Here is a 12,388-nt window from a genome sequence, read left to right as displayed (position 1 = left end):
ACACAAGTGTTGTGAAGGTTTGTTACTTCATCCTCGTGTTATACTTTGATTTATGCTTTGGAGATGGAAAGATTATTTGCTAGAATATGATGATGAAGTAGAAAAATGGAGAGGTATTTTGAGCTAGAATGTGAGGGAGATTGATGTGTCATATATAATATGCATTATTGCAATGGTTTAAAAATGATGCTACCTTGTCTAGACAGTTTATCTTATCAAATTCAATATGGTTTTTTAAATCCATACTTGTTGAACTTGCATACCGTGTTTATTTCTGCTACAATGTTCTCCGCCGAGCAGCAACGTATGTCAAGAAGGAGGTTCGATTCTATGAGAAAGAGTGGATACGGACATCATGACCGTGTCCCCTTTTCCGTAGCATATAACCTCTTTCATGACGAAGTGCGGTGCCGCCCAGTTGAGGACATCCTCGCGACATGATCACGGTCTTCAAGTTCAACAACTTCTGTAGTGGTAAGGAAAGAATTTTTGTACATAGATGACTTCTGCTACTTGTTGAACTTATCAAATTCAATAAGGTTTTTCAAATCCATACTTGTTGAACTTGCATACCGTGGTCATCTCGCGAAGGATGTTCTCCGCCGAGCAGCAACGTATGTCACGAAGGAGGGTCGATTCTACGAGAAAGAGTGGATACGGACATCGTGACCGTGTTCCCTTTTCCGTAGCATCTAACCTCTTTCATGACGAAGTGCGGTGCCGCCCAGTTGAGGACATCCCCGCGAGATGATCACGGTCTTCAAGTTCAACAACTTATGCAGTGTTAAGGTAATAATTTTTGTACATAGATGGCTTCTGCTACTGGAGGAAGTGGCGATGGTGGGGGCGATCGTGGTTCCTATTTCGGCAAGGTTCCAATCATAGTTGGCCCTCAGCATAAGCCGAAGATAAAGAGCGCGCTGGAAAAAGCAATGCTTCGTTATTTGCAGCAACGTCATGAAGAAGCTGTTGCCGCGGGTCAGGAACCTCCTTTTGGTGGTTGTTATGCTCCACCCTCAGTCCCGGGTGTTTCACGTCCACTTAGTACTACCGTTTCAGGCGGCACAAATAAACCTAAGGATGAGGTTGGGTCAGCGGAACCTTCGTCTTCACCGTCCAAGGATGCTTAAAGTCCTTCTTGATAATAACCAGTGGATGGCTTGTTGTATTGTATCATATTGTTTGGAACTTTAATTTAAATATGTGTATTTGGATCTTCATGTTGTTGTATTGTACCATGTTGTTTGGATCTTTAATCGATTTTCACGCGTAATCCATTGTTAACTGTAATCCATTTTCATGCGTAATACGATGCAGATGGACCGGCAATGGATGTATAATGCAGACAGGCGGAGCAAGGCGTTTATTGATGGCTTGCATTATTTTCTCGAAGTGGCCAAAGCGAACAAGCCAGAGAATGGGTTCGTATGTTGTCCATACTTCCAATGCAATAACAAGAAGGAGTATTCAAAGGATTCCTGGGGGACTATTCACAGCCACTTGTTTAAATACGGTTTCATGCCTAACTATTTGGTTTGGACCAAGCACGGTGAACTAGGGGTTGTAATGAAAGATGGCGAGAAGGAGGAGGAAGATGACACCATTCCGGACTGGGTTGCAGGCCAAGCTTTTGCAGGTACTACAATGGGCGAGGCTGATGAAGATGAGTTTGCAGAAAATGGCCCTACTGATGACCTTGGTCAGGTGATACGAGATGCATACAGAGATTGCGAAACTGAGAAGGAAGCAGCAAAGTTGCAGCCATTGATAGATGATCACCAAAAATTGTTGTACCCAGGTTGCCAGCAGGGCCATAAAAAACTAGGTACGACATTAGAATTTGTGCAATGGAAGGCAAAAAATGGTGTGTCCGATAAGGCATTTCAGGGGATGTTGAACATTATCAAGAAGATTCTCCCCGAGAATAATGAATTACCGTCCACAACATATGAAGCTAAACAGATTATTTTCCCTCTCGGATTGGATGTTCAGAAGATACACGCATGCCCTAATGACTGTATCCTCTATCGTGGTGATGAATACGAGAAATTGGATGCTTGTCCCGTCTGCGAAGCCCTGCGGTATAAGATCAGGCGAGATGATCCTGGTGATGTCGAGGGGCAGTCTCCCAAGAAGAGAGTTCCCGCGAAGGTGATGTTGTATTTCCCTATAATACCACGCTTGAAGCGCTTGTTCAGGAACAAGGCGAATGCTAAGTTGATGCGATGGCACAAAGAAGATCGTAAGGAAGATGAGATGTTGAGACACCCCGCAGATGGGGCACAGTGGAGATCAATTGATAGAACATTCCCAGACTTTGAAAGTGAAGCAAGGAACATAAGGTTTGGTTTAAGCACTGATGGATTCAATCCATTCGGTGAGTTGAGTAGTGGCCATAGTACTTGGCCTGTGACCCTTTGTATGTTCAACCTTCCTCCTTGGCTGTGCATGAAGCGGAAGTTCATTATGATGCCGGCGCTTATCCAAGGCCCAAAACAACCCGGCAACGACATTGACGTGTACCTAAGGCCGTTGGTTGATGACCTTTTACAGCTCTGGAAGGAAGAAGGTGTACGTGTGTGGGATGAGGATAGACAAGAGATCTTTAATCTACGAGCATTGTTGTTCGTAACCATCAACGATTGGCCTGCATTGAGTAACCTTTCAGGACAGACAAATAAGGGATATCGGGCATGCACCCACTGTTTAGACGACACAGACAGCATGTACTTGAAGCACTGTAAGAAGGTCGTCTATATGGGTCATCGTCGATTTCTCCCAGCTCACCACCAGCTGAGAAAGAGCGGGATGCATTTCAAGGGGCGCCAGACCATCGTAAAAAACCTGCACACCGTAATGGAAGTGTGTGTTCGAGATGATAAAGGATGTAAATGTAGTCTTTGGAAAGGGACTTGGTAGCCAACCTGTTCCGAACGACGATAACGGATATGCACCCATGTGGAAGAAAAAGTCAATATTTTGGGAGCTACCTTATTGGGAAATCCTAGAAGTTCGCAACGCAATAGACGTGATGCACCTGACGAAGAATCTTTGCGTGAACGTGCTAGGCTTCATGGGTGTTTATGGAACCTCAAAAGATACATTGGAAGCACGACAGGACTTGAAAGCCATGGGGCAATGAGATGACCTACATCCGAAAAAGAGAGATAATGGACAGCACTACTTACGTCCTGCCAGTTACACTCTTAGCAAGGAAGAGAAGGATAGTATGTTTGAATGCTTGAATAGTATGAAGGTCCCGTCTGGGTACTCCTCGAATATAAAGGGAATAATAAATATGAAACAAAAGAAGTTTACAAATCTCAAGGCTCATGATTGCCACATGTTGATGACCCAGTTGCTTCCGGTTGCACTGAGGGGTGTTCTACCAGAAAATGTCCGGTTGCCGCTCGTAAAGCTATGCGCGTTTCTCAATGCAATTTTGCAGAAGGCAATCGATCCATCCAAGCTATCAAAGCTACTGTTGACGCCAGATTTCGTCACGAGTAAAATCGGCGCCAGGAGAAGAAGAAATGGGAAGGTACAGTAGAATACAGGGGTGACAGTTAGAAATCGGCCGAATGGCGCTACAGTTAGAGATCGTTTGGTTGGTGCTACAGTCCAGGATCGGCTGATGCTACAGTACAGGATCGGCCGATGGATACCCTTGGGGTTTGGATCGGACACGCCTGGTTCCCAATCGGTTACCCTTTGCCGATAAGGAATCGGCCGATTAGGAGGTTGGGATAATTGGGCCGATATGGGCTTGGAAAGGATCAGAAGGATGAAGAAGGAATTAGCCCATGAGGTGTATAATAACCAACCTAGTACGAGTCGTACTTGTAAATATTCGTTTTCTATTTGAATTAGAGATAGAGTTCTAGTTAGATAAGGAGTCGTCTATACGGGGCTATAAATAGCTACCCATTGTAGATCTATAATCATCAACTACTCAATACAACCAATTACTACTTCCTCGTACTTACTTTCAAGCAGGCGACTTCGCCAAATACTTTCTTCTTTTTCACGAGTTCGTACGGGTTGGCGGGACTGCATCAACTTGACCTCCGGCCGATCTCGTAAGTTCCGTTTACCGAGTAAATTCTAAGCTTTAACTTCGGGCACATCGCTGTGGTTTCGTTTAGATTTATTCACTAGTTATCGATATTTACTAGAATTGTAGGTTTTACCTGTTTTTCTAGTTTTTATCACCAGTTATCCAGCTAGGAATCGGCAGTTTCGGCTTTTCTCATATTCTGTTGTTTAAATTACTTATTCTGCGCATAGCCGATTAGATCTGTTCCTAGTGTTGTCACTGTAGCGTTGTACCGATTACTTCAATTAGTCATTGCTCACGCTGCCTGATAGTCGGCTGCTTCATAGCCGATTTCTTTGTTACGGCAAATCGGCCGATTCGCTGATAAGCTCCCTCGAGATCGGAAATTTAGCCGATCGTGACTTTTGGATCTGACACATATTCTTCCTTGCCAATCAACAGGTCAGATTGGCTGGCACGCCGCGCGAACCGCACCGAGGCAGTCACCCGAACAGGAGTTAAGCAGATTCTCCCGGGTCGTGTGTCAGACGCTGGGGATTCGGTTGACCGATTTCTAGCGCCAACACACTTTTGGCACGCCCGGTGGTACTAACACAACCGCCATCATGTCAAAAGCAGCTGAAGCCTCCGAAGATAATGTCATCGAAGTGACAGAGGCAGATCTCAGGGACGACCAGAAGGAAGAACTAGAAAAGCAGACGGCACAATACCGGAAGGTTTGCCTGCAATCCTTCAGTCGCACCAGAAGCGGGGAGACTATCAAAAAGTCTCCGTTTCCAACTCCCCGCCAGATCACAATCACCGAGGACTCGGACAAGATGGCCGAGATGGTTCAACAGTCCGTTTATCACGCCTTCATTGATCAATCCCCGGTGCTTGCAAATACGGTGTACAATGCCGTCATCAGCTCCATGACCGGCGGAGCATCTCAAGGATACAAGGAACCGGCATATACTCAGCCGATTCCACCAAACAAGGGTTATTCGGCTTCTCAGCCAATTCAATTTCCTGTTGGGGGTTCAGGCGCTTCTTCATCATCAATTCCTGTGGGGTATAATGGCACACAACACATCCAGCTACACCCCGTTCAGCTGTCCTCCGCGCCGTTCCCTCCAGTTAATCCAGAGCCTTGGGGGGCACCATCAGCTACGGCCGTTCAGGATCAATCGGCCGGTCAGGGAAGTCCCCAATTCCAGGCATCCTTCCAAGCAGCCACTCGGCCAACCATGCCGTCGTACTAGCCTGTCACACCTGAGATGAGCAAAGCAGCAGAGCTCGTACTATACGATGAGGCGATTGGCTCATTCAAGCAGCCGACCCTGAATACACAGCCGGCTTTCACTCAGATGCCACCTACTTTCACTCAGCATCAGGCCATTCCACCTCCGATATACCAGCACGTGCCGGTCCCTCAGCCAACAGTTTACCAGCAGCAGCCGGACTGGTCGGCACGTATAGCAGAAGTGATTCAGGAACAATTCGGCTTGAAGCCGAAGGTACAGACTTACACTTATAGGACACCATACCCGTCTACGTATGACCTACTGCCGTTTCCCCATCGGTATAAAGTTCCTGACTTCACCAAGTTCTTGGGGATGGATGACACCTCAACCGTGGAACACGTTAACAGGTTCATCATCCAATGTGGAGAGGCAGCGGCGCAAGACGCTCTACGGGTGCGGCTATTCTCGTCATCTCTGTCTGGGTCGGCCTTCCAGTGGTTCACGACATTACCGCCGAACTCGATTATTACATGGGCCGATTTGGAAAGACAGTTTCATAAATACTTCTACGCCGGGGTGCATGAGATGAAGCTGTCCGATTTGACCAGCCTCAAGCAGAGAAGCGACGAGCCGATATCCTCATATGTACAGAGGTTTCGGGAAATCAGGAACAAGTGCTACTCTCTGGCTCTAAACGATGCACAGCTGGCTGATATAGCCTTCCAAGGTCTCCTGCCTCACATCAAAGAAAAGTACGCCTCACAGGAGTTCGAGAGCTTAAGCCAAATCGTCCACCGATTGTCTAGACAGGAGGTACGTTCTTTCGATCCACGGAGGAACTTCTAGAAGAAGGTTGCGTTCCTGGAAGAGGTTGAAGCCGAAGAAGATGCTGAGGTCGGTCTTGCGGAATGGGTCAAGGGAAAGAAGCCAATATCATGCCCGTTCGGCAAGAAAGAGCCAGAAATATTCGGTTTTGACACGACGAAGGCCGATAAAATCTTCGACCTTCTCCTCCAGGTGGGACAGATCAAGCTCTCGCCATATCATACAATACCTTCCGCCGAACAATTGAAGAAGATGAAATATTGCAAGTGGCACAACGCTACATCCCATGACACTAATGAGTGCAAAATCTTCCGGCAGCAGATACAGTCGGCCATTGAGCAGGACAGGCTTAAGTTTGAAATACCAACAAAATTAGCTAAGCCGATGAAGATCAACCAGCACCCCTTCCCCACCAACATGGTCGACACAGGGAGGAACTCGCTCCAAACAAAGGTGCTGACGTCCGAATCGGCTAAAAAGAGTGGTGCCGTAGACCCCAGGAATCAAGCTACACCTGAAGATGTCAAGGGGAAGCGGCGGATCGAGGAAGACGACGACGAATCGGGTGAGCCACGCATTACTTCCCAATTCCTGCTCCAAAAATATCAGCGGCAGCATGAACGCTCAAGATCCCGGGAAGAAGCGATGCGGCGACACGAAGATCACTGGAGGTGCCCGTTCTTCATCCACTGTTGGGAAAGCAACCTCAGGCTACCTTCGGCCGATAATTGCCCGGAATGCAACGGCCCGTATCGTAACAATCGGCCGTTCGACAGGTCTCGCTCCAGAGACGGGAGACCAGAACCGATCAGCAGGAACTGGCGCGACCAAGACGACCGGCGCCCTCCCATGCGTGATCGGCTGGGGGGCAGAAGTGACCGATATGACCGGTCGGAAGACAGACGCCATGACAGGCCGGGGGGCAGGTTTGATCAACAGGACCGATCAGAAAACAGGGCCAACGTTCACAGTCGGCTTGAAGAGATGGCCGATGCTCGGGTGACAGATGAAAACCCTTTAGGACGCGAGCCGGAATGGGAACGCGCCAGGCCAAGGACCAAACCAGTAAAACCCAGGTGGTGTCCCGACGGATTGACCAAATCTCAAAAACGAAGGATCCAACATCTCCGCCAGTGGGAACAGCAGGAGGAGGAACAACAGAGCACGATAGACAAGAGGGAAGGCAGGTCTTAGGTATGGCGACCCAAAAGAAACGACAGAGGAGGCGACGAATCGGCGGGTGATGAATCGGCAGCCGACATCGGTATGGTTTTCATACTGCCGATGGAATTTATAACCCCTGCCGACCGACAGGATGTGTCGGCGATAGAAGAACAGATGGCACAATTGGCTTTGGAGCCAATAATAGCCACGTTCGAGAAGCCCGAGGACGACAAACGGCAACACCTGAAAGCATTGTTCCTTAAAGGGCATGTCAACGGCCGCCCCCTCACCAGATTAATGGTAGACGGAGGAGCTGCAGTCAACATCATGCCATATGACGTGCTCCGGAAGCTTGGGAAAAGTGATGATGACTTGACCAAGACAGACATGATGCTCAAAGACTTCGAGGGCAACGTGTCCCCTGCTCGCGGCGCCCTCTGCGTCGTCCTCACCATCGGCAGTAAGACCCTTCCCACACCTTCTTTATTATTAATGGCAAGGGGTCCTACAACATGCTACTCGGCCGGGACTGAATACACGCAAATTGCTGCATCCCATCGACGATGCATCAATGTCTGGTGCAATGGGTCGGCGACAACATCGAGGTAGTCAACACTGATTCCGCATACAGCATCGCAGCAGCCGACACGCAGCAGTGGAGCTGCGAAACCGCCAAGTGCATATCTGGTAGAGTATGGGATACCGACTTCCTGAAGGTGTCCGATTTTGGCCTACAGCCGATCCGAGCAGTCGGCTCCGAGGACTCAGATTAAATGGATCAGTTCGCCCGAGAAGATGGGAAGCTGGGGCACGGGTTCACGTCGGCCGATTCATTGGAGATGATAGACTTAGGCGATGGCGCCAAACCAAGGCCGACTTATATTAGCGCAAATTTAGACTCAGAATACAAATGTAAACTGATAAATTTATTAAGAGAATTTAAGGATTGTTTTGCTTGGGAGTATCATGAGATGCCCGGATTAGATCGATCTATTGTTGAACATCGGCTACCCATAAAACCCGGATATTGGCCGTATCAACAGCCGGCACGGCGGTGCAATCCTAAAATTTTACCAGACATAAAAGCCGAAATAACTCGGCTAATCGAAGCAAAATTTATTCGGCAATGCCGGTATGCCGAGTGGATCTCCAACATTGTACCCGTGTACAAGAAGAACGGAAAGCTACGCGTGTGCGTTGACTTCAAGAATCTCAATCAGGCCACACCGATGGACGGGTACCCCATGCCAACAGCCGATGTGCTGATAGACGCTGCCGCGGGACACAAGATTATTAGCTTCATGGACGGAAACGCTGGGTACAATCAAATACTTATGGCCGAAGAGGACATACCCAAAACGGCCTTCAGATGCCCCGGCCACCTTGGTTTATTCGAGTGGGTAGTGATGACTTTTGGCTTGAAAAACACTGGCGCCACGTATCAGAGAGCCATGAACTACATATTTCACAAACTCATCGGCATTCTGGTAGAAATCTACATCGACGACGTCGTAGTCAAGTCCAAAGGACACGACGAGCATCTGGCCGATTTGCGAAAAGTGCTGGAATGCACTAAGAAACACGGGCTGAAGATGAACCCGAATAAATGTGCTTTCGGCGTATCCGCCGGACAGTTCTTAGGATTCATGGTGCACGAACGGGGAATAGAAATCAATCGGAAGACCATAGCGGCTATTAACAAAGTCGTGGCCCCGCAAAATAAAACTGAATTGCAGTCTTTGATCGGCAAGGTGAATTTCATCAGAAGATTCATATCTAATCTATCTGGGCGGATCCAGGCTTTCACACCACTATTAAAGTTGAAGCCCGACCAGGAATTCATATGGAGGGAGGAGCAACGCAATGCACTGGAAGATATCAAGCAGTACTTGGTCTCACCACCGGTATTGGTCCCTCCTCAAACTGGTAAGCCATTTAAATTATACTTATCAGCTGATGAAAAGGCTATCGGGTCAGCTCTAGTCCAGGAGTTCGAAGGAAAGGAACGAGTGATCTATTATGTCAGTAGAAGACTTCTGGACGCTGAAACAAGATATCCTCCAGTGGAGCGGTTGTGCCTATGTCTTTACTTCTCATGCACCAAACTCAGGCACTATTTACTGTCGGCAGAATGTGTGGTCGTATGCAAAGACGACGTAGTAAAATACATGCTGTCACTGCCGATCTTGAAGGGACGAATCGGCAAATGGATTTTTAGCCTTATCAGAGTTCGACCTACGGTATGAATCGGCGAAAGCCGTCAAGGGACAGGTCATGGCCGATTTCGTCGCCCAACACTGCGGACCAGAGACTACCTTCGTAGAACCGGCGCCTTGGACTTTATACTTTGATGGATCGTCATGTGGGGTCGGATAAGGAATCGGCATCGTCCTCATATCGCCTCGGGGGGCAAGTTATGATTTTTCTCTACCGATAGAAGCCACCGCCACTAACAATCAAGTAGAGTATCGGGCGGTATTGAAGGGTTTACAACTACTAAGAGAAGTCAAGGCCGATTCTGTTGAAATCTTCAGGGATTCCATGCTTATTGTGGATCAATTAACGGGGAGGTCCGAATGCAAGGACGATGTATTAAGAATCTATTACGAGGATTGCCTGCAACTCTTAAAAGAATTTAAATCGGCAGTAATCGAGCACATCCCAAGAGATCACAACGAGGATGCCAACAAACTCGCCTAGCACGCATCTGGATATCGGCCAATTCTAGGCGCTATGGCTCTGGAACTTGCGGCCGATGACTGGCGAAAAGAAATTGCCGACTACTTGAAAGATCCGTCTAAGAAAGTGGATCGACGAGTGCGTTTCCATGCTACTAAATACGTACTGCTTGAAGATGACTTGTTCTACTGAACAATTGACGGCGTTCTACTCAAATGTCTGGGAACAGAGGAGGCTAAGACTCTGATGGGAGAAATCCACGAAGGGGTATGTGGAGCCCACCAATCGGCCCATAAGATGAAATGGATGATCAGAAATAATGGGTATTACTAGCCAAGGATCCTCGAAGATTGCTTCAAATATTATAAGGGATGCCAGGATTGTCAGAAATTCGGAAATGTTCAACGTGCACCCGCATCGGCCATGAATCCCATTATCAAGCCATGGCCGTTCAGGGGATGGGGAATAGACCTTATCAGCCAAATTTACCCTCCATCAAGCAAAGGGCACAAATTTATTCTAGTGGCTACTGATTACTTTACCAAATGGGTGGAAGCAATTCCGTTAAGAGCCGTGACATCGGCTACCATGGCCGACTTCGTAAGGGACCATATCGTCTACCGATTCGGCATTCCCCAGACTATTACAACCGATCAGGGAACAATGTTCACATCAGGGGAATTCGAAGAATTCACAGCCGATATGGGGATCAAATTGTTAAACTCCTCTCCATATTACGCCCAAGCCAACGGCCAGGCCGAATCCTCCAACAAAGGGATAATTAAGTTAATCAAAAGGAAAATAGAGGAGCAGCCGAAGAAATGGCACCTATGTTTAATTGAAGCCCTATGGGCGTACAGGATGGCTTGCCATGGGGCCACCAAATTATTCCCTTATCAGTTGGTGTACGGTCACGATGCAGTACTACCGTGGGAGTCAAGGGCGGGGTCGAGGCGCATTTCGCTCCAAGACCAGCTAACGGCCGATGACTACTCGGCACTCATGAAAAGGGAACTTGATGACTTGGCTGGCCAGCGATTGAGAGCTTTGATAAGCATTGAGGAAAACAAGAAGAAAGTGGCCAGGTGGTACGATAAGAAGGTCAAAGTCAAACAATTCTCCCCAGGGGACCTGGTTTGGAAGTTAGTATTGCCGATTGGGTCGAAAGATCCTAAATTCGGAAAGTGGTCCCCTACATGGGAAGGGCCGTATAAAATCGGCAGATGTGCTCCAGGAAATGCTTATATTTTGGAAACAATCGAGGGAGAAGAGTTTACTAGGGCTCTGAACGGAAGGTACTTGAAAAGATACTACCCTAGTATATGGGTCAGAGCATAAAGAATTGACCACAAAACAACAGTACACAGCCGATACAAAACGGTTCGTCTAGAAGAAAAACATGTAATTGTCCAAATCGGCCGATGCATTCATTCGGTACGGATGGTGGGTTACACAGCCGACAAGGTACAAGTCGCCCTTAGAACAAAAAATAATAATTAACCATTCTTCTTCTTACGCTCTCTCTCAGCCCGACCTAACTCTATCATACGACGGATGTACTCTTCTTCTGTCTCTTTCATCGAAGCCTCCGCTTCGACTTGACTAGGGAGAGGGTGGCTCCGGTCCATGGCCGAGCGTGAAGTTCCTGCCGCCGCATCTTCAAGGGCGACTCGTGGAGGAAGCAGATGACTTCGGTCGGCTTGAGGCCGCCGGTGGGCGTTGCCGTCCAGAAAGTCCCAGATCCGACGGATGTCAGCAGGGACATGTTCCTGAAGTTCGTCACGATGAGCCCTGATTAAATCCTTGTCCTCTGACGACAATGGTTCATCAGAGTGCATGAGCTCGATGGCGCGCTCAAGTCCGGGGCTAAGACGTCGAGGCTGAGGAAAGAAAGATTAAAAAGTGATCTCCTTCAAAAGAGCTAAACTGAGAAGAAGGATAAGGTTTTCACCTGGTTAACAGAGGAAGAGGAAGACGATGAAGACATGACTGAAGGTTGCGCCGACGAGAGCAGATTGGGGAGATAAAGCCGAGCCAAACTGGTACTCTCGGAAGGAGGGTCTAGGCCGGTATTTATAAGAAAAGGAGGCGTAGATATTTGGTAAAGGTGCGTCCCATCGGAAGTAAAAAAGGCAATAAATAAAAGAGGTGTCACGAAGGATGGTCAAAGTAGTCATTAAAAGGTTCATACAAAATAGTCAGTACTTTTACAGATTACCCAGAAAGGCATCGATAGCCGCAATCGCTCGACGCCGGATCTGATCGGCAGAGTCCAAGACCCATTGGTCATCATCCGCTGATCCGGGGACTTCTGATGCACTACGGTGGAGTTTCAGGGCTTCATGGGCCAAATGCTGCCTCTCCTGTTTCAGATCGGCAATGACGGAGGGGAGTTCTTGGAGCCTTTTCTCTTCGACGTTTATGGCTTTAGTCACCAGCT

Source organism: Setaria italica, chromosome IX (genome assembly GCF_000263155.2).
Source record: "Setaria italica strain Yugu1 chromosome IX, Setaria_italica_v2.0, whole genome shotgun sequence".
NCBI lineage: Eukaryota > Viridiplantae > Streptophyta > Magnoliopsida > Poales > Poaceae > Setaria > Setaria italica.
Note: the sequence above shows the minus strand (reverse complement) of the source record.